We start from the raw sequence: 22656 nt of genomic DNA, 5'->3' as shown, positions 1-22656 counted from the left end.
ACTTCATGCTTCAAATTAAAAAAAACATAATTTTCTATATTTTACAAACATTGTATCAACACACGAGATATGTGTCATCTCGTCATTTCACTAAAGTCGTTCTAAAGTGAGCTGCTTTTTAAAGAAAATCTTTTAGTGAGGAGAGATCTGCATAGTCCAATTATTCGTTGGTCCATCCACATTGTTCCAATATATGCACCGTGATTCCAGTGGGGTCTAATGGATTGATGACTAGTGCCCAAGTTGGCTTAACCCGTAATCCCATCTCTTTAACGATTTGATGGTCCTGATTGCGACTCCCCATGAATTCACGTGCCTTATCTTCTTTTGCATGTATTCCCTACTCACAGTGGCACCTCCAACATGAATCCCACAAATTCCACCATTATCAGACTCTTCTCTTCAGGCTCTCTTCTTTTCTTTCCCCTTAATTTCTTCTTTATAAAAAAAATGTTAATTCAACTAAAAAAACCTAATTTTCTATATTTTACAACCTCTATATTAACACACAAGATATGCATCACCTCGTTATTTTCCTATAGTCTTTCTAAAGTCACATAAATTAAGCAGCTTGTTAAAGAAATGTTTTAGTGAGGAGAGATCTGGATGGTCCAATCATTCCAACATCGCACCATGATTCCAGGGGGTCTAACAATTTGACGATCGGTGCCCAAGTTGGCATAACCTATAACCGCATCTCTTTCACAATTTGACGGTCTTGATAGTGACTCTCCACCAATTTTGGTGCCTTATCTTCTTTTGCAGGTATAACCTACTCACCGTGGCACCTCCCACATGAATCCCTCCATCACCCGATCTCTTCAAGGTATCTTTCTTTTTTTTTCTCCTTAATTTCTTCTTTAGAAATAAAACTTCGTACTTCAACTAAAAAAACCTAATTTTCTATATTTTACGATCCCTATATCAACACACGAGATATGCATCATTTTTCTAAAGTCTTTCTAAAGTCACATAAATCGAGCAGAGCTTTAAAGAAAATCTTTTAGTGAGGAGAGATCTAGACGGTCCAATTAATCATTAGTCTATCTATATCATTCCGACATACGCACAGTGATTCCAAAGGGGTCTAATAGATTGATGATTGGTGTTCAGGTTGGCGCAACCTATAACCCCATCTCTTTCATGATTTGACGGTTCTTATTACGACTCCCCACTAATTCTGGTGTCTTATTTTTTTTTGCATGTTTCCCGTACTCATAGTGGAGCCTTCGACACGAATCTCTCAAATTCCACCATCACCCGACCTTTCTCTTCGGGCTCTTTTTTTCTTCTTAATTTCTAGATTTAACTGATTTCAAACCTTTTGCAACATTGAGCCATCTTAACTTAACTTTGTGCAGAGAAGACTTAACTGTGTGTAAAAAAAATTAATTATATTTCGAGATGATTTCACTATGTGCTAGGCTAGATTAAGTGTGTTCCATGCTTACATAACTATGTGCCGAGAAGACTTAACTATGTGCCAAACTAGATTAAATATTCAAATATTGATTAATTGCATGTCAAGCTTACTTAAATGTATGCTATGCTATATTACTTGTGTATCAAGCTAATTGCAATGGTGAGTTAATTATGTTCGAGGCTATATGAACTGAGTTCCAAGCTTACTTAACTAATTGCAATGGTGACAAATCCATTGTACCTATCAATATCATAAAGATCATATTATTTGCCACTCACTCATTATTTTATTTATTTATTTATTTTATTGAAATATATTTATTTGTTATCTTATTTATTTATTTATTTATTTATTCATATATATATATGCATTTATTTATTTATTTATTTATTTTTCTTTCCTTTATTTCTTCTTTTCTTCCTTTTTCTTTTCTTTTCTTCTTTTTCTTTTCTTTTCTTCTTGCTCTTTCCTTTTTTTTTTCTTTTCTTTTTTCTTCTCTTCTTCCCGAAGCTTCTTCTGTTGGAAATATAGGAAGAGAGATTAGAGAGGAAAGGATGGAGAGGAAGAATATTTCAGATTTTTTTCTATTCACTTTGGCTCTTGCCTTGCTTACAAAACTATAAGACTTACATGTATTTATAGGACTTCTAGGTACATGAATAGACCTAAGTACATGAACTACTTAAATGCACATAGAAAACCCAAAAGACATAAACCACTTAAATGCACATAGAAAATCCAAAAGATATGAACTACTTAAATACATATACATGAATCACCACTCTCAAGATGACCCTTCACATATTCATGAATCCTCCCAAAAGTCATTCATTAAATTAAGTTTACTTTTCAACACCCCCCTTTAAACTTAATTTGTTGTAACTCCAAGCATCATCCTCAACTTGCTAAAAATGTCATACTTGAGAGGCTTAGTAAAAATATCTGCAACTTGATCATGGGTCTTCACATACTTCACTTGCACTTCATTCTTTGCAATGCAATTTCTAAGAAAATGATACCTTGTATCTATATGCTTGCTTCTATCATGAAAAACCGGATTCTTTGCCAATGCAATGGTCGACTTATTGTCAACAAAAATCTCCGTGGCCTCCTCTTGTGGCATTTGTAACTCCTTCAATAATCTTCTTAACCATATGGCATGACAAACATAAGAAGTAGCAGCAACATATTCAGTTTCACAGGAAGAAAGTATCACGATTGGTTGCTTCTTCGAACTCCAAGTAAAAGCTGTATTTTTCAAGTAGAAAATGAAACCAATAGTGCTCTTCCGGTCATCCATATCTCCGGCCCAATCACTATCACTATAGCCCACAAGCTTAAATTCATTAGAACATGAATAAAGCAAGCCAAAATTGATTGTACCTTTGATGTAACGAAGAATTCGTTTCGCCGCTTTGAAATGTGTCATGCTTGGTGACTCCATAAACCGACTAATAAGCCCAACTCCAAAAAGTATATCCGGTCTTGTGCAAGTTAGGTATCTCAAACTTCCAACTAAACTTTTGAAGGTTGTAGAGTCTACCTTCTCTCCTTCTTCATGCTTACACAGCTTTACTCCTGATGAGAGCACAAAAGTGCGATCTACACATCACTTAAATTAGTATTATTGCTAACAAATAATGATAGAAGTGCTGTATTAATATTATATTTTTGTGGGGTGCAGGTGAATCGGAAATCAAAGTTAAAATGCACATTGGGTTCAAAAAGATGCATCATAGTAGGTGACTAGTCAACCACATGAGGTCAGTCCCAGTTGCACACTAGAAGGAGCATTAGCCGACTAGGTGCAGCCACATCCAGCAGCAGCATGTCCTTCCCATTTCGACTAAGTCCATTTGAAGGAATCCTGCACACATCCGTGCTTCAGCCGAGCCCATATCACAACGTCCACGAGCCTTCTTTTTTTCCCGTCCGAGTTCATCCATCCAGGCGTGCACCCTCCCAGCAAAGTCCAGCCATCCAGGTTCATCACCCACGCATCCAAGCAGCCGAGTCCTAGCATGGTTCAGCTTCTTCCACGAGTCCCAGATCCCAATCTTCCACGTATTCCTCGCATTCCTCGCATCCATCTGAGTCCCAGCCGTTCGTGAAGCCTCCCAGCATCCGTGCCCCATTCTCACGTATTCCCAGCTTTCAGCATGCAAACCTCCCGCGATGCAAGCGATTGCAATCCTCCCAGCATCTCCGCGTGCAAATTCCCTGCGTCCAAGGATCTGCTGTTCAGCTCCTCCGCATCCGATTCTTCCGGATCCATGCATTCATCCTTCCGTTCGCGAGCTACCCAGCCGTCCACGTCCGAGTTCCTCACGAGCGCATGCCTCGTCCGCACCTCATCCCAGCAAAGATCTACCTTCCAAATCTCATCTTCCCCGCATCTGCAGCATCCGCCCGTGTGGAAGAATTCTCTACGAAGCATCCAGCATCCTGTGAAGCTTCCCAGCGCCAGCGAGGAAGATCGCGATCCATCCGCGCATCTTCCAGATTTGCGACCCCAAGGAACCGTGTCCGTCTTCTCCGCGTGTGATCCAGCATCCGTCCGCATGCAGCTCATCATCCCGCGAGCTTCCCGCATCCTAGCGTCCAACGCCCTGCGATCATTCCGTGCGTATCATCCGAATCCCATGGCGCCTCTCAGCATCCCGCGAGCAACTCTAGCCGTCCACATCCATCCTCTTCTCCCGGGGATTCATCTCATCCGGCCATCTCCACCGCATGCGAGAGGAGGATCAAATGCCAGCTTGTTATATCCCTCTCGGCTGGGAAGGGAAGGGGGAGTTCATTCGGTGAAACAGAGCTCATTCTCTCCCATTCGAAAAACAGAGCATCAGCCGTTGTGAAAGAAAAAAAAAAGAGAGGAAGAAACAGGGCATGCCCTGTTCTTCCGAAAAGAAATTTAAAAAAAAGAGGGAGAGGCTAATATTTTAATGGAGGGCTGATATCTCGTGAAGGGTGATGGAGGAACCTTTGATGTCTTATTTTCTTTCAAGTAAATTCTGAACAATTGATCTCTTTGATTTACATCTATTCATATGTTTTTGATTCTTGCATGTTTATTTATGAGATAGATCTTTTATGGTTTGTATTTCTTGATTCATGGATTGTTTCGATGCTTGATTTGTCGTAGACGTATTCGACATGATAAATGCTTAGATCTTGAATTCATGTTTTCAAATTGTATACTCCATGATTAGAACTATTCTATCCGATTGATCCTTAATCAAGAATCGCAGAATTTAATTGTTGAAAATAATATCATCGAAGGGGATCCCAGATCCCTACACTATCTTAATCTATCCAAATTTCAATTCTTTGTTTACTGATTTATTTTCTATTTACAAAACATCATCTTTATCCACAAATTTATTGAATTAATTAATCTAAAATTATATTAAATAATCTAATATATTTCATTCCCTGAGGATTCGACCTCGGACTTCCGAGATTTTACTACTTGTGCGATTCTCCTGCACTTGGGAGAACAATTTTATTTTTGCATCAAGTTTTTGGTGCCGTTGCCGGAGAACGGCTGATTTATTAGTATAATTTTAGATTAATTAGTACTTTAGTAGTTAGTCTTTTCCTTTCAAAAAAAATATATTCTTTACTGCTATTTTTTTTATTCCCTGCACAGTCTGCATCAAACTCTGATATCAAAGTAATTAACCGTCTGATTGAACTCAAATTTGGTCGTTAGGTGCAGGACCTGTGTTTCTTTCATCCGAACGGTCTGATTGATATTCTGAGACTTTTAAGACCATTCGATTAATACGAAACCTTGCTGCTTTCTGTTTTAAATTTTCTGCATTTAATTGTTTTAGAATCAGAATTTTATTGTTATCATATCTCATTAACCCTTGTTGCTAATTGAAAATTTAAGAAAAAAACTTTAAGAAAAGATCGAGGGTGATTATTCAAAAAATTAAAAAAAATGAAAAACTTAAAATTTCAAATTTCAAATTTCAGAATTCAAATTTCAAACTTCAACTCATAAAATGTAAAAAAAAATAAATAATTTGCTTGATCACTTATTCAATGAAATTTAATGTCATGTCATAAAACATTAAAAAAAAAAATCTCTTGATTGTTGCATATAGTATAAGGCATCAGCATAAAATATTCTAAGAGTTGAACCCATTTAAAAAGATAAGGTCGGGATTTCATCACTCGTCCTTAGCCCAAAAATCACCCCATTGCATAAATATCCTAAGCTTAACTAAAATCAACTAGACATTGGCCCCTAAGGACATTCGAGCTCAATAGGATGAAGACCACCGAAAGTTGCACCAATTTCGCTCTGTGGCTTAGTTGATGTCTAGGCAAGCTTTGTCCCTATAAGGGAGACAGTTCATCTGTTCGAGGCAAGTGGGTTTTAAGTGGGACCTTTGCGAACGCATCGTGACCCCTCCACTTACCTGGGAGCTTACCTGGTCAACTCGGTTCATTAGACCGGATTGGAGGCTTAGGTGCCCTCTTCAAACCAGTTAAGAGCTGTCTAGAAATTTAAGAAAAACATTAGAAATTGAAGTGTAATGTTTAGTTGCATGTTTGATTTTGAATAGATTTTTGTTTTAGGGTGTAGTTTTAGGGTATCTTTAGTTGGTACTTATATTTATATTTATTTTTTAAAAAAAATAAAAAAATAAAAATTAAATTTTGTATGCTAGGTTGGAATAGGGATGACACCGGTCGGATTAAGTCGTACAATTTTAGATCATCCCTTAGGACACATCCTTGAAATTCCTTCGCAGTATCTCACACCTTGTGAGATGGCAAATTTTCCTGATGATGTAGGAAGTCACCATGGTGATGAAGGTAGACCCCCAGTTATGATACTTCGACAATACTTACATCCCACTAGGACTAGTCAACCTTCATGCATGATTATTCCTGAAAATGTAGGACACTTTGAAATCAAACCTGGAGTAATTCAATTGCTGCCCAAGTATCATGGAATGGAATCCGAGAACCCTTATCTTCCCCTTAAGGATTTTGAGGAAATTAGCATCACATTTAGAGTGCCAAATGTATCGGAAGACGTCCTTAAATTGACCTTGTTTCCTTTTTCCTTAAAGGATAAAGCCAAAACATGGCTGAACTCCTTGAGACCTAGATCGTTAGGAACATGGCATGATATGCAAAGAGAATTCCTGAAAAAATTCTTTCCTGCACAGAGGACTAACTTTTTGAAAAGGCATATTAGTAATTTCCAACAAAAAGACCATGAAACATTTTATGAATGCTGGGAGAGATTTAAAGATTTGCTTCTCTCTTGTCCTCATCATGGGTTTGAAACATGGAGAACCATTAGTTTCTTTTACGAAGGGTTGTCTCCACAGTTAAAACAATTTATAGAGACTATGTGCAATGGTCTATTTTTGGAAAAGCAACCTGATGAGGCATGGGACTATTTAGATTCTCTCGCAGAGACTGCACAATTATGGGATACAGGGGATAGAGTGAATAAACCCTTACCTAAGCCTACTAGCGTTGGACACGGGGGCCTTTACAACCTTAGTACTCAGGATGATATTCAGGCTAAAATGGCAGCCCTTACTAGGAAGGTAAAGGAAATTGAACTTAGAAGGATTGAAACCGTCAAGACCGTAGAACATAACAACGAGTGTTGTAGGATTTGTGAGATGCCTGGCCATCTCACCACTGATTGCCCCACAATACCTGCATTCAAGGAAGTCTTGCACGATCAGGCCAATGTTATGAATACCTATCAAAAATCTTTCAATAATCCTTTTTCGGGTACTTACAACCCTGGATGGAAGAACCCTCTAAATTTTAGGTGGAGGAATGACCAACCTCAACAAGTATATAACCCAACTCCACCTCTGCAACCTCATTATGCACATGCACCCCCTCAAAAATCCAGTCTCGAAGAAACTTTGCAATCTTCATGCAAGGTCAAGCTAAAATCAATGATGAATTAAGAAATCAACTGACAACGCTGACCACTGCTTTAAGTGCTCAAGAGAAAGGTAAGCTACCAGCTCAACCACAACCTAATCCTCAAGTCTATGGCGGTAGCATTGCATCATCTTCAACTTCGCATAAAGAACAAGTGAAGAGTATAATAACTTTGCGAAGTGGAAAGATTATTGACCGACCAGTCCCAGAACAAACACAAGTCATACCTGATTCTGACCCTTCCGAGACAAAAGAAAAGGATAACGAAGAAACTGAAGCACCAACATCTACTGAAAAAATTGAATGTCCTTTTTTCGCACCATTTCCACAAAGATTAAAGCCCTTGCAAAAGCTTGAACCAAACTCTGAAATTCTTGAGCTTTTTAAGCAAGTAAAAATCAATGTACCTCTTCTTGATGCAATCAAACAAGTGCCTTCCTATGCAAAATTTTTAAAAGATTTGTGCACTGTCAAGCGTCGTTTAAATGTCAAGAAGAAGGCATTTCTGGCTGAAAATGTGAGTGCAATTTTACAGCATAACATTCTTCCTAAATATAAGGATCCAGGTTGCCCAACTATCTCGTGCATCATTGGCAATTTTAGGATTGAGCGAGCATTGCTAGATTTAGGAGTGAGTGTGAACTTATTGCCATATACGGTATATGAGCAACTCGGTTTGGGTGAGTTGAAGCCAACAACTGTCACCTTACAATTAGCTGACAGGTCAGTGAAGGTTCCTAGATGGATTATCGAAGATGTGTTGGTCCAAGTAGACAAGTTCTATTTTTCTATTGACTTTATCGTACTGGACACACATCCGGCTTCCAATTCACCATCTCAGATTCCGGTCATCTTAGGACGTCCATTCCTTGCAACTTCTAATGCATTGATCAATTGTAGGAATGGTGTCATGAAGCTTTCTTTTAGCAATATGACCTTGGAACTGAACATCTTTAGTATAGGTAAACAACCCAGTGATCATGAAGAAAGTAAAGAAGTTGAATGGGTTGAAACCATTGCGGAAAAATATTTGTTAAAAGAAACATTTACTGAATCGGCCGACAATGGTTTGATAGATTGGTGTTCTGAAGGTACTGCTGATGATATGGTCCCACCTATTTTAGATAACTCGGATGTCATGATGGTCAATGGGTGGAGACCGAGAATAGAGGAATTTGAACAGTTGCCACCTCAAAAAGCAAAGATAGTACCATCCCATGAACAAACACCTAAGCTCGAGTTGAAACCTTTACCGAAGGAACTCAAGTATGCCTTTCTTGGACCCGAGGACACATTTCCTATAATCATCTCATCTGATCTGGATCATGCCCAAGAAAGAAAATTACTTGGTGTTCTAAAGAATTATAAGGGAGCTTTAGGATGGTCTATTGCCGACTTGAAGGGGATTAGCCCTTTAATTTGCACGCACCGGATATATTTGGAGGACAATGCCAAAACCACAAGGCAAATGCAACGCAGGTTGAATCCTACGATGAGAGATGTGGTTAAAGCAAAAGTCCTCAAGTTGCTTGACGTGGGTATTATTTACCCAATTTCCGACAGTAAATGGGTAAGTCCTACTCAAGTCGTTCCTAAGAAGTCTGGTCTGACGGTAGTCAAAAATAAGCAGGGTGAACTAGTTCCAACTCGTGTTCCGACGAGTTGGCGCATGTGTGTTGACTACCGAAAATTAAATTTGGTCACTAGGAAGGATCACTTTTCCCTACCCTTCCTAGACCAAGTTTTGGAAAGAGTTACAGGACACAAATTCTATTGTTTTCTCGATGGCTATTCCGGATACTACCAAATCGAAATTTCACCTGAGGATCAAGAGAAGACTATCTTCACTTGTCCTTTTGGCACATTCACTTTCCGTCGGATGCCATTCGGGTTGTGTAATGCACCTGCGACATTCCAAAGATGCATGCTCAGCATTTTTGAAGATATGAACGAGAAATTTTTAGAAGTGTTTATGGATAAATTCTCTATTTTTGGCGACTCTATTTATGATTGCCTATCACATTTACAAGCAGTCTTAGCTCGATGCATGGAAAAGAATCTGATACTGAATTGGAAGAAATGCCACTTCATGGTGCCAAAGGGAATTGTCCTAGGACATATTGTTTCATCGAAGGGTATGGAAGTTGATAGAGCTAAGATTGACCTAATCGCCAAGCTACCTGCACCGAAGACGGTTAGAGATGTTAGATCATTTTTGGGTCACGCAGGATTTTATAGGAGGTTCATCAAGGACTTTAGTGTCATAGCTCGACCATTATGTAACCTCCTATCCCTTGATACACCGTTTAATTGGACTGAAACCTGTCAAGAGGCATTCGAAAAGTTGAAGTCTATGCTTAGCACTGCACCCATCGTACGACCACCTGATTGGTCATTACCTTTTGAGATCATGTGCGATGCTAGTGACTATGCGATAGGAGCTGTCCTGGGACAACGCAAGAATAATAAGCCATATGTCATTTACTATGCAAGCAAAACTTTAAACGATGCTCAAATGAATTACACCACCACCAAGAAGGAATTGCTTGCAGTAGTATTTGCATTAGACAAATTTCGCTCTTATATCCTTGGGGCTCCTATTGTTATCTTTACAGATCATACAGCGCTAAAATATTTACTAGATAAGAAAGAGGCCAAACCATGCTTAATACAATGGATACTTCTACTCCAAGAATTTGACATCACTATCAAAGATAAAAAGGGAGTAGAGAATGTGGTTGCTGACCATTTATCACGGCTAGTTATTCATAATTTGGTGCCACAGTTGCCCATCAAGGACTCGTTCCCTGAAGAGCAATTGTTTGCACTTTCTACTATGCCATGGTATGCTGATATTGTAAACTTTCTTGTCACGAACCGGATGCCGGAGCATTGGGGATCGAATGATAAGAATAATTTCTTGCGTGAAGTAAGGAGTTATTATTATGATGCCCCCTATTTGTTCAAGTATTGCAATGATCAAATCTTTAGAAGATGCATACCGGATCATGAGATACAAAGTGTACTCTCTCTTTGTCATGCCAGTGCTTGCGGAGGACACTTTGCATCTAAGAAAACGGCAGCTAAGGTGTTACAATGTGGTTTTTATTGGCCTACACTATTTAAAGATGCCCACGAGTTCTGTAGGATATGTGACCCATGTCAACGTGTTGGAAGTCTAACTCGTAGGCAAATGATGCCTCTTCAGCCCATTACTGCTATGGAAATTTTTGACATGTGGGGCATCGATTTTATGGGCCCATTCCCACCATCTTTTGGATATGAGTACATTTTGGTTGGTGTTGAGTATGTGTCCAAATGGGTAGAAGCTGTGTCTTGTCGAACAAATGACCACAAACCAGTTTTAAAATTTCTCAAAGAAAACATATTTTCTAGGTTTGGGATGCCCAAGGTTATAATTAGTGATGGGGGAAAACATTTTTGTAATAAGCCTTTTGAGATCCTATTACGAAAGTACGGTATCCCCATAGAATTGCAACTCCTTATCACCCACAGACTAGTGGCCAAGTAGAGTTAGCCAATCGGGAGATTAAACGAATTTTAGAGAAAACGGTGAATCCATCACGCAAAGACTGGTCTTTAAAACTTTCTGACGCATTATGGGCTTACCGTACTGCTTATAAAACTATTCTTGGTATGTCCCCGTATCGGCTAGTCTATGAAAAAGCATGTCATCTACCTGTTGAAATAGAGCATAAATCGTATTGGGCCATTAGAAAATTAAACTTTGAACTGTCAGATGCTGGTTTCGCTAGAAAATTACAATTAAGTGAATTGAATGAAATTCGTCGGATGCGTATGACAATGCTAGACTCTGTAAAGAACGAATGAATATTAGGCATGATAAATCAATTCTAAGAAAATCTTTTGAACCTGCACAAAAAGTTCTTTGTTATGACTCTCGCTTACATCTGTTTTCTGGAAAATTACGATCAAGATGGATAGGTCCTTTCATTGTAAAAACTGTTTTTTCACACGGGGCAATTGAAATTGAGAATCCACAGGATGGCAAAATTTTTAAGGTTAATGGACACAGATTAAAATCTTTTCTTGAAAATTTTGCAGATGAAGAGGACTCTTTTCCCTTGGGGGAGCCTTCTTATGACTGAGCATGACGGCCAAGGTATGTGTATATTAGTTAGAATTATTTTTTTTCTTTTATTTTTAGTCTTCTTCTTATTTTGTAGGTCTTCTTTTCTGGAAATCAACAGCTCAAGGTATTCTTCTTCTCTCTATTATTTTCTCTATTGTCTCTCATATATAGTTTTCTTGGATTGAGGACAATGCAATATTTAAGTTGGAGGGAGGACAATATTTACTGATAAAAAAAAAAAAACTTATTTTTGCATTTGATTTATTCTATTACTTTTTTTTCTGAGCAAATGCACATGTATTTTCATATAGAGTTTTTGCAACTATTAAGACAAGGAACACATGCATACTATGACTGCTCAGAGACCTATTATTAGATCCCCACACGTGTACTTAATGACAATAGGAAGGCCTCAGGAGTTCATATTTGTTAACTGCATTTTTGTTAGCCTTATCCATAAAAGAAGAATGAGTGTCCTTGTTCGTACCATAAGGTTCATGATTTGGTTTTCATATAAAAATAGAGGTTGAATATCCCGACTAGATTACTTAGGTGCCTTATGATCCGACCTTGGTTGACCTATAGTCACAATGCAGTCACATATATAATAAAAATATCTATATGGTTCAGTCTACCATCTCTTTTCTTGCACAAAAAAAAAATCCTTATGATGACAAGTCTGGCCTCGTGGCGTAGTCTGGTTCGAGTAATTAAGCCCGAGGGGTGTTTCACCCAATGTCTTGAGCCAACTGGATTGAGAGTCATTGGCTGAAAGCTCGCTAGATGGACCTTACTAGAGCCTAATGGGGTTGGACTATTGTAATTGTCATTTGTGTTTAAAAATAAAAATAAGCATGAATAGGGTTGGTTGGACTGAACCTAGTGACATGTGGTAATGACTGGTTTGACTCCATTGTATTGGACCTCTGTGTACCCGAGTTGTTTAGTTGGGATTGATAGCTCTTTCTTTACTTGCAAACCATTCTTGACAAATTTAGACAACATGTGACATTCTGAAAATTTGATGGATCAGGTTCTAACAAATTGTAGAAAACACTTGTGAACTTGAGTAGTGCACCTAAAACTCAGGCGGGGCCCTGTGTTGTCGGCGCCCCGCACCGGAACCCACTCACACCAGCGCCGCCACCGACGTCGGACAAGCAAGAGAGATACAAACGGATAAGCACTCTCTCGCTCCCTCGACTCCGGACTCAAGGATCACCTCTTCGCTCCGCCTACGAAGGGCAAAAAATTACCCCGTGGTATCAGTAGGATAAAACACTTGAGCACCGCAACGGATTATCAAAGATCAAAGGAAGAAGAAGGAAGAAAATAGCAAAGCAAACACAAAAATGTAACGAGGTTCGGCTACAAATAGCCTACGTCCTCCACCGCTCCAAATCTCAATAAGGATGAACTGATTACAGAGATAGCACACACCCGAACGATCACAAGCGATCGATCTATAAGAGATTCACACAGAATTCCCTTTGCACAAGAAGTAGGATCCCAATCCTCTTCTTCTCTAGAACCCTAGCCTCACAAACAAGAGTCTCTCTCAAATATACGGCCAATAACCCTACCCTAGGGCTCTCATGAGTCCTATATATAGTCTCAAGACCTTCAGATGATCATAGCCGTCGAAACGCCACCAAAAATGCCAAAAGAAAATCGTCCGTACGATTTTTCGCGAGCCCGAGTCGACTCGGCTGAAGTCCGAGTCGACTCTGGCACGTCTGAACAACTTCCAGTTTAACTGGCACGATCTCGAGTCGACTCCACTGTATCTCGAGTCGACTCGACGATGCTCCGAGTCGACTCGACTGTAGTTCGAGTCGACTCTGACAGTCCAGACAGAAACATGGTTTTTGCGGCTTTCTCCACTCGGGTCGACTCGACAGACCTCGAGTCGACTCGACTGTTCCCGAGTCGACTCGACTGAAGCTCGAGTCGACTCCGACAGTCCGCCAGACAGAAAACTATGCAGAATTGATTTTCCTTCAATTCTCTTCATCACCAAAGGTCTCTACATACCCCAACAATCTCCCACTTGGAGACCTTGGGTATATCCTCTTGTTACTTGGCTCTCCTCTGTGCTCCCACTGAAACTAAATCATCCTAGTGAAATAGGTACGATGCCTCCTCAACGTCTTCAAGCATGAAGACCAGCAGAAGCTGAACAACTCCTCAGCTTCTCCACCGTGACGACCTTCGTCAACATATCTGTAGGATTCTGACTTGTATGAATCTTCTCCAACTTGACGAGTCCCTGCTCGAGCAATGACCTCACGAAGTGGTACCGTATGTCAATATGCTTCGTCCTTGAATGGAAAGCTGAATTCTTTGCCAGATGAATTGCACTTTGACTATCTGAATATAACATGCAATCCTTCTGTTCCTTCCCAAGCTCCTTCATCAAGCCTTGAAGCCATATTAGTTCCTTGCACGCCTCTGTGGCTGCCACATACTCTGCCTCCGTAGTCGACAATGCAACAACTGGTTGCAACCTGGAAATCCAACTGACGGCTCCACTGCCCAAGGTGAACAAGTACCCTGTCGTGCTTCTCCTGCCGTCCAAGTCCCCTGCCATGTCTGAGTCCACATAGCCCTGTAACCGGATCTCAGAACCTCCATAGCACAATGACATGTGCTCAGTGCCTTTCAGATACCTCAGTATCCATTTGACTGCGCGCCAATGCTCCAAGCCTGGGCAGCTCATGAAGCGACTCACCACTCCCACTGCTTGAGCAATGTCTGGTCTCGTACACACCATAGCGTACATCAAGCTCCCCACTGCCGATGCATACGGGATTTTTGACATATTGAGCTCCTCCACCCGCGTCTTCGGACTTTGCCCTTTTGAGAGCTTAAAATGGGCACCCAGCGGTGTGCCAACAGGTTTGGCACCCTCCATGCAGAATCTCCTGAGTACTCGGCTGATGTACTCCGCCTGAGATAGTCTGAGGATATGTTTAGACCTATCTCTACTGATCCGCATCCCAAGGATCTGTTTTGCTGCTCCTAGATCCTTCATTGCAAATTTTCTTGACAGCTTCAGCTTCAATTTTGCAATCTCATGCATGCTAGCTCCTGCAACTAACATGTCATCAACATACAATAGCAAGATAATGTAAGATGTACCGAAGTCCCGGAAGTAGCAACAGTGATCCTCCTGACATCTCCTGTATCCTATCTCAAGCATGTAACTATCGAACTTGAGATACCATTGTCTGGGTGCCTGTTTCAAACCATAGAGGCTTTTCTTTAGTTTGCAGACTAAGTCACCCGTGCCAGCTGCAATGTATCCCTCCGGCTGCTGCATATATATCTCCTCATCGAGATCTTCGTGGAGAAAGGCCGTCTTCACATCAAGCTGCTCTAAGTGAAGATCCTCTACTGCCACCATGCTCAGCACCGCTCGAATAGTACTCATCTTGACTACAGGAGAAAAGATCTCTGTGAAGTCGATACCTGCTCTCTGCTGAAATCCTTTTACAACCAGCCTGGCCTTGTATCGCTTCTTCCCGCCTTGCTCTTCCTTCAGCCTGTAAACCCATTTGTTTGACAGTGCTTTCTTCCCCTTGGGCAGATCCACCAAATCCCACGTTTGATTCTGCTCCAATGACTTCATCTCATCATCCATGGCCAACTCCCACTCCTTCCTGGTATCAACCTCCAATGCCTCCGTGAAGCATTCAGGTTCGCCATTATCTGTGAGCAGCAAATAACTAAGAGTCCCATCATACCTTTGAGGAGGCTTCCCATGAGTACTACGAGTGGACCTTCTTAGTTGTGGAGGGGGTGCCAATGCTTCAGGTTCTTGCTCTGACTGAGTCTTCTGACCAGAATTTGTAGACTCCTCTTCAGGATCCACAAAACACGGCTCAACAGGTTTTGTTTCTGATTCAGTGCTCTGCTGCATTTTCTCATTGAATACCACATCATTACTACGAATGATCTTCTTGTGTTCGGGATCCCAAAGCCGGTACCCAAACTGTTGACCTCCGTATCCAACGAAAATACACTTCTTTGATTTGGCGTCTAGTTTGCTTCTTTGACTGGAATCAACATGGACATAACTGGTACAACCGAATACTCGTAAGTGCGCCAAATCAATCTTCTTCGCTGTCCATGCTTCCTCAGGAATCCCAAATTCAAGTTTCTTTGATGGCCCTCTGTTGATCAAGTAGGCAGCAGTGTTAACTGCTTCCGCCCAAAACTGCTGTGGCAATCCAGCATGTATCCTCATACTCCTGGCACGCTCATTAATTGTTCTGTTCATCCTTTCAGCAACTCCATTTTGTTGTGGTGTTCCTGAAACTGTCCTTTGCCTGACGATCCCAGCATCTGCACAGTAGTCCTCAAACTCCCTGCTACAATACTCACCACCGTTGTCCGATCTCAGGCATTTCAACCTCTTTCCTGTCTCGAGTTCTACCATCACCTGCCATCTCCTGAAGACCCCAAATACCTCTGACTTGTGCTTCAAGAAGAACACCCAAAGCTTCCTGGTAGCATCATCAATAAAAGTAACATAGTACTGAGATCCACCAATGGAAGAAACTGGTGCAGGCCCCCACACGTCCGTGTGCACGAGATCTAGCTTTTCTTGCTTCCGAGGTTTACCTTCTTTGTTGAATGAAACACGCTTCTGCTTTCCGAGAACACAATCCTCACAGAAGTCCATCTCAACACTCCTGAGACCCTACAGCTTTCCCAACTGGTGCATCACCTCTAGTCCCTGATAACTCATGTGCCCAAGTCTACAATGCCATAACTTGGTGTCCACATCTGCTGCAACAACTCCAATAGAGTTCTCCGTGCCGTTGGTGACATAAAGTGTCCCAACCTTCTTGCCACTAGCCACCGTCAACGAACCTCTGGATATCTTCCACTGATCAGCTGTGAAAGTAGCCTTGTACCCTGGCTCGCCAACTGTCCAACAGAAATCAGATTCCTCTGCAGTTGAGGTACGTGCCGTACGTCCTCAAGCTCAAGTGAAGATCCAGAAACCAACTTCACTTCCGCGCTTCCCCTTCCTTGTATGGTGCAAGGCTCTCCATCCCCTAGGTAGACTTTGCCAAAGTCTCCCTTCTCATATCCTTCAAGAAGCTTCCGTTGGGATGTAGCATGGAAAGACGCGCCCGAGTCTATCACCCAAGACTCGTCACAGGTAGACAAAGATAGAACGAGGGCATCCATATCACCGTCTTCAGCAAGATTTGCCAGATCCTTGCTGACTCCTTCGGTGTGGTCGCCTTGCTTCCCTTTAGGAGATTTGCAATCCCTCCTAAAGTGCCCCGTCTTCCCGCAGTTCCAGCACTTCGCTCCCTTGTTCTGAGGTGCTCGAGACCTGCTGGATCTCGACTTCGAGTCGCTTCGAAATCGACCGTCCTTCTTTTGTCTTCCCCGGTCAGAGGTGTTTAGTGCACTTCCAGACGACTCCGTAGCTCTAGAAGATTTCCTTCTTGCTTCTTCACTCAGAAGCACTCCCACAACGTCATCAAAAATCAACTTCCCCGTTGCCGAAGAGTTGCTCACCGCCATCACCAGGCCCTCCCAGCTATCAGGCAATCCGGAGAGGATTAGCAATGCCCGAATCTCATCGTCAAAACTAATCTCCACTGACTCCAACTGGGCCGTGAGTCCATTGAACTCGTTGAGGTATTCTGCTATGCTGCCGCCATTTTTCATACGAAGATTAAACAACCTCTTCATGAGAAATACCTTGTTTGATGCTGAGGGTTTCTCGTACATCCGCGACAATGTTGCCATCAACTCCATCGTCGTCTTCTCGTTTTTGATGTTGAATGCCACTTGGGATGCAAGTGACAATCTGATGGTGCCGAGCGTCTTCCGATCGAGGACCTCCCAGTCTTCATCGGACATCTTCTCTGGTTTCTTTGCTCTACCTCCAAGAGGTAAATAGAGATCCTTCTGGTAAAGGTAATCTTCTATTTGCATCTTCCAAAACCCGAAGTTCGTGCCATTGAACTTCTCAATTCGCAACTTCCCTTCATCCGCCATTGCAGAATAACCAATAGCTCTGATACCAATTGTTGTCGGCGCCCCGCACTGGAACCCACTCACACCAGCGCCGCCACCGACGTCGGACAAGCAAGAGAGATACAAACGGATAAGCACTCTCTCGCTCCCTCGACTCCGGACTCAAGGATCACCTCTTCGCTCCGCCTACGAAGGGCAAAAGATTACCCCGTGGTATCAGTAGGATAAAACACTTGAGCACCGCAACGGATTATCAAAGATCAAAGGAAGAAGAAGGAAGAAAATAGCAAAGCAAACACAAAAATGTAACGAGGTTCGGCTACAAATAGCCTACGTCCTCCACCGCTCCAAATCTCAATAAGGATGAACTGATTACAGAGATAGCACACACCCGAATGATCACAAGCGATCGATCTACAAGAGATTCACACAGAATTCCCTTTGCACAAGAAGTAGGATCCCAATCCTCTTCTTCTCTAGAACCCTAGCCTCACAAACAAGAGTCTCTCTCAAATATACGGCCAATAACCCTACCCTAGGGCTCTCATGAGTCCTATATATAGTCTCAAGACCTTCAGATGATCATAGCCGTCGAAATGCCACCAAAAACACCAAAAGAAAATCGTCCGTACGATTTTTCGCGAGCCCGAGTCGACTCGGCTGAAGTCCGAGTCGACTCTGACACGTCTGAACAACTTCCAGTTTAACTGGCACGATCTCGAGTCGACTCCACTGTATCTCGAGTCGACTCGACGATGCTCCGAGTCGACTCGACTGTAGTTCGAGTCGACTCTGACGGTCCAGACAGAAACATGGTTTTTGCGGCTTTCTCCTCTCGGGTCGACTCGACAGACCTCGAGTCGACTCGACTGTTCCCGAGTCGACTCGACTGAAGCTCGAGTCGACTCCGACAATCCGCCAGACAGAAAACTATGCAGAATTGATTTTCCTTCAATTCTCTTCATCACCAAAGGTCTCCACATACCCCAACACCCTGTTGTGGTGGAGGTATTAGTACTCTGAGAAAGTCATGCGATTTGATGCACACTACACTTTTATATTTCCTTGCTTTGATAGTTGCCATGCTTGAAAATATATATCAATTAATTACATGTGTATTAGCTTAAGATTTATTTCATATTTTTATTATAATCTCATGTCATATAATTCATGATGTTTGTGGGTAACATCCCTGAAAACCCTCACGAGACAACACTCGTCCACTAGGGTAACCTAGGGGTTTAACGGCTTGTTGCACGTGCTAAGTGTAATCGTGATTCCTACGAAAGTGAGTACTCATCTTAATTTTATGCAATTAGTTCTAATAAAACATCAAAGGATCAACCAACACTTTTTGTACTCTCATGTTATTGTTTACTCTGAATTGCTAGAGACTAGCAATAAGCTAGTTGGGGGGGTGTGATGAGAGCACAAAAGTGCGATCTACACATCACTTAAATTAGTATTATTGCTAACAAATAATGATAGAAGTGCTGTATTAATATTATATTTTTGTGGGGTGCAGGTGATCGGAAATCAAAGTTAAAATGCACATTGGGTTCAAAAAGATGCATCATAGTAGGTGACTAGTCAACCACATGAGGTCAGTCCCAGTTGCACACTAGAAGGAGCATTAGCTGACTAGGTGCAGCCACATCCAGCAGCAGCATGTCCTCCCCATTTCGACTAAGTCCATTTGAAGGAATCCTGCACACATCCGTGCTTCAGCCGAGCCCATATCACAACGTCCACGAGCCTTCTTTTTTTTCCCGTCCGAGTTCATCCATCCACGCGTGCACCCTCCCAGCAAAGTCCAGCCATCCAGGTTCATCACCCACGCATCCAAGCAGCCGAGTCCCAGCATGGTTCAGCTTCTTCCACGAGTCCTAGATCCCAATCTTCCACGTATTCCTCGCATTCCTCGCATCCATCTGAGTCCCAGCCGTTCGTGAAGCCTCCCAGCGTCCGTGCCCCATTCTCACGTGTTCCCAGCTTTCAGCATGCAAACCTCCCGCGATGCAAGCGATTGCAATCCTCCCAGTATCTCCGCGTGCAAATTCCCCGCGTCCAAGGATCTGCTGTTCAGCTCCTCCGCATCCGATTCTTCCGGATCCACGCATTCATCCTTCCGTTCGCGAGCTACCCAGCCGTCCATGTCCGAGTTCCTCACGAGCGCACGCCTCGTCCGCACCTCATCCCAGCAAAGATCTACCTTCCAAATCTCATCTTCCCCGCATCTGCAGCATCCGCCCGTGTGGAAGAATTCTCTGCGAAGCATCCAGCATCCTGTGAAGCTTTCCAGCACCAGCAAGGAAGATCGCGATCCGTCCGCGCATCTTCCAGATTTGCGACCCCAAGGAACCGTGTCCGTCTTCTCCGCGTGTGATCCAGCATCCGTCCGCATGCAGCTCATCATCCCGCGAGCTTCCCGCATCCTAGCGTCCAACGCCCTGCGATCATTCCGTGCGTATCATCCGAATCCCATGGCGCCTCTCAGCATCCCGCGAGCAACTCTAGCCGTCCACATCCATCCTCTTCTCCCGGGGATTCATCTCATCCGGCCATCTCCACCGCATGCGAGAGGAGGATCAAATGCCAGCTTGTTATATCCCTCTCGGCTGGGAAGGGAAGGGGGAGTTCATTCGGTGAAACAGAGCTCATTCTCTCCCATTCGAAAAACAGAGCATCAGCCGTTGTGAAAGAAAAAAAAGAGAGGAAGAAACAGGGCATGCCTTGTTCTTCCGAAAAGAAATTTAAAAAAAAGAGGGAGAGGCTAATATTTTAATGGAGGGCTGATATCTCGTGAAGGGTGATGGAGGAACCTTTGATGTCTTATTTTCTTTCAAGTAAATTCTGAACAATTGATCTCTTTGATTTACATCTATTCATATGTTTTTGATTCTTGCATGTTTATTTATGAGATAGATCTTTTATGGTTTGTATTTCTTGATTCATGGATTGTTTCGATGTTTGATTTGTCGTAGACGTAATCGGCACGATAAATGCTTAGATCTTGAATTCATGTTTTCAAATTGTATACTCCATGATTAGAACTATTCTATCCGATTGATCCTTAATCAAGAATCACAGAATTTAATTGTTGAAAATAATATCATCGAAGGGGATCCCAGATCCCTACACTATCTTAATCTATCCAAATTTCAATTCTTTGTTTACTGATTTATTTTCTATTTACAAAACATCATCTTTATCCACAAATTTATTGAATTAATTAATCTAAAATTATATTAAATAATCTAATATATTTCGTTCCCTGAGGATTCGACCTCGGACTCTCGAGATTTTACTACTTGTGCGATTCTTCTGCACTTGGGAGAATAATTTTATTTTTGCATCAACTCCACATTCCACCGAAGTATTCACAGGTTGACAATCTTTCATCTTGAACCTCTTAAGGATTTCCTTGGCAAAACCTTCTTGAGAAATAAAAATTCCATCCTCCATTTGTTTGATCTCAATGCCAAGATAATAAGACATGAGACCAATATCCGTCATTTCAAACTCTTTAGTCATAGCTTGCTTAAACTCTCCAAACATACTTGGATTATTGCCCGTAAAAATCAAATCATCAACATATAAGCAAGTAAAATATCTCCATTTTCACGCACCTTAGCATAGAGAGCATGCTCATGTGGGCACTTGGTAAACCCATTCTTTTGGAAATACTTGTCAATCTGACTATTCCAAGCCCTTGGCGCTTGCTTCAAACCATACAATGCTTTCTTCAACTTCAACACTTTGTCTTCATGGCCTTTGATCACATAGCCCAAAGGTTGTTCAACATAAATCTCTTCCTCAAGAATGCCATTCAAGAAAGCTGATTTGACATCCATTTGATAAATCTTCCACTTCTTTTGTGCTGCAAGTGAGATTATCATTCGGATGGTCTCCAACCGTGCAATAGGAGCAAACACTTCACCACAGTCAATCCCGGGATGTTGGCTGTATCCCTTGGCTACCAACCTTGCCTTGTATCTCTCTACTTCACCTTTAGCATTCTTCTTTTCTTTGAAAACCCACTTCACACCAATGGGCTTTTGACCTTCCAGTATAGTTGCTAGCTTCCAAGTGTCATTCTTCTCAATTGACTTGATCTCTTCATCCATGGCAATTCTCCACTTCTCATCTTTGACCGCTTCTTCAAAAACTATGGGCTCACAATCGGCAAAGTGATAAAAAAGAGTTAAATCATCACTTAAATTTTCTGTTACCTCATAAAGATCTTGAAAACTCCTCATTCGTGGTTGCCTTTCACTAGAGCTTCCACTAGAAGATGAAGAAAATGTACTTGGAGTTGTTGGTGATCGAGGTGTTATGGGCTCTTGAACTTCTCTTCTTTGCTCCTCTTCATCAAGGAATGGAAAGAAATCATACCTCTCCTTATCTTCATTACTCCAATCCCAAGAATCTTCTTCATCGAACTCCACATCTCTACTAATAATCGCCTTGCCAACACTTGGATTGTAGAGCTTGTAGCCTTTGGAACGTTGATCATACCCGATGAAGATCTGCTTCTTGCTTTTATCATCAAGCTTGGACCTCTCTTGATCAGGTACATTAACATAGCCAATGCTCCCAAAAACTCTTAAATGGGAAACACTTGGCTTTCTTCCGCTCCATGCTTCTTGAGGAGTTTTGTTCCATAGGCTTTTAGTTGGACACCGGTTGGATAGGTACACTGCACAGTCAACCGCTTCCGCCCAAAATTCTTTTGGCATTTTCTTTGTCTTCAACATGCTTCGAGCCATATTGAGAATGCTCCTATTCTTCCTTTCGACGACACCATTTTGTTGTGAAGATCTTGGAACGGTCAAAAACCGCCGAATGCCATTTGCTTCACAAAACTCATTAAACTTGTTAGAAGTAAACTCTCCCCCTCTATCCGTTCTCAAGGCTTTAATACAATAGCCACTTTGTTTTTCAACAAGTGCTTTAAACTTTCTAAAAGCACCAAATACTTCGGATTTTTCTTTCAAGAAATAAACCCAAGTTTTTCTACTACAATCATCAATAAAGAGAAGAAAATACCGATTGTTACCAAATGAAGAAGGCTTGATTGGTCCACAAACATCGGCATGAACAAGTTCAAGTAGCTCCCTTGCTCTTGAAGTAGTTTCTTTTGGAAAACTCTTTCGGAATTGTTTGCCAACAAGAC

General features: G+C 41.8%; 1 pseudogene; it reads right to left on the bottom strand.

Annotated features, from left to right (window-relative positions):
- Positions 1–6633: 6633 nt before the first annotated feature.
- Positions 6634–6731, bottom strand: LOC120107388 (annotated as a pseudogene).
- Positions 6732–22656: the final 15925 nt, after the last annotated feature.

The sequence above is a fragment of the Phoenix dactylifera genome, unplaced genomic scaffold, assembly GCF_009389715.1.
Source record: "Phoenix dactylifera cultivar Barhee BC4 unplaced genomic scaffold, palm_55x_up_171113_PBpolish2nd_filt_p 000847F, whole genome shotgun sequence".
In the NCBI taxonomy this organism is placed as follows: domain Eukaryota; kingdom Viridiplantae; phylum Streptophyta; class Magnoliopsida; order Arecales; family Arecaceae; genus Phoenix; species Phoenix dactylifera.
This window is presented reverse-complemented; position numbering and strand designations above follow the sequence as displayed.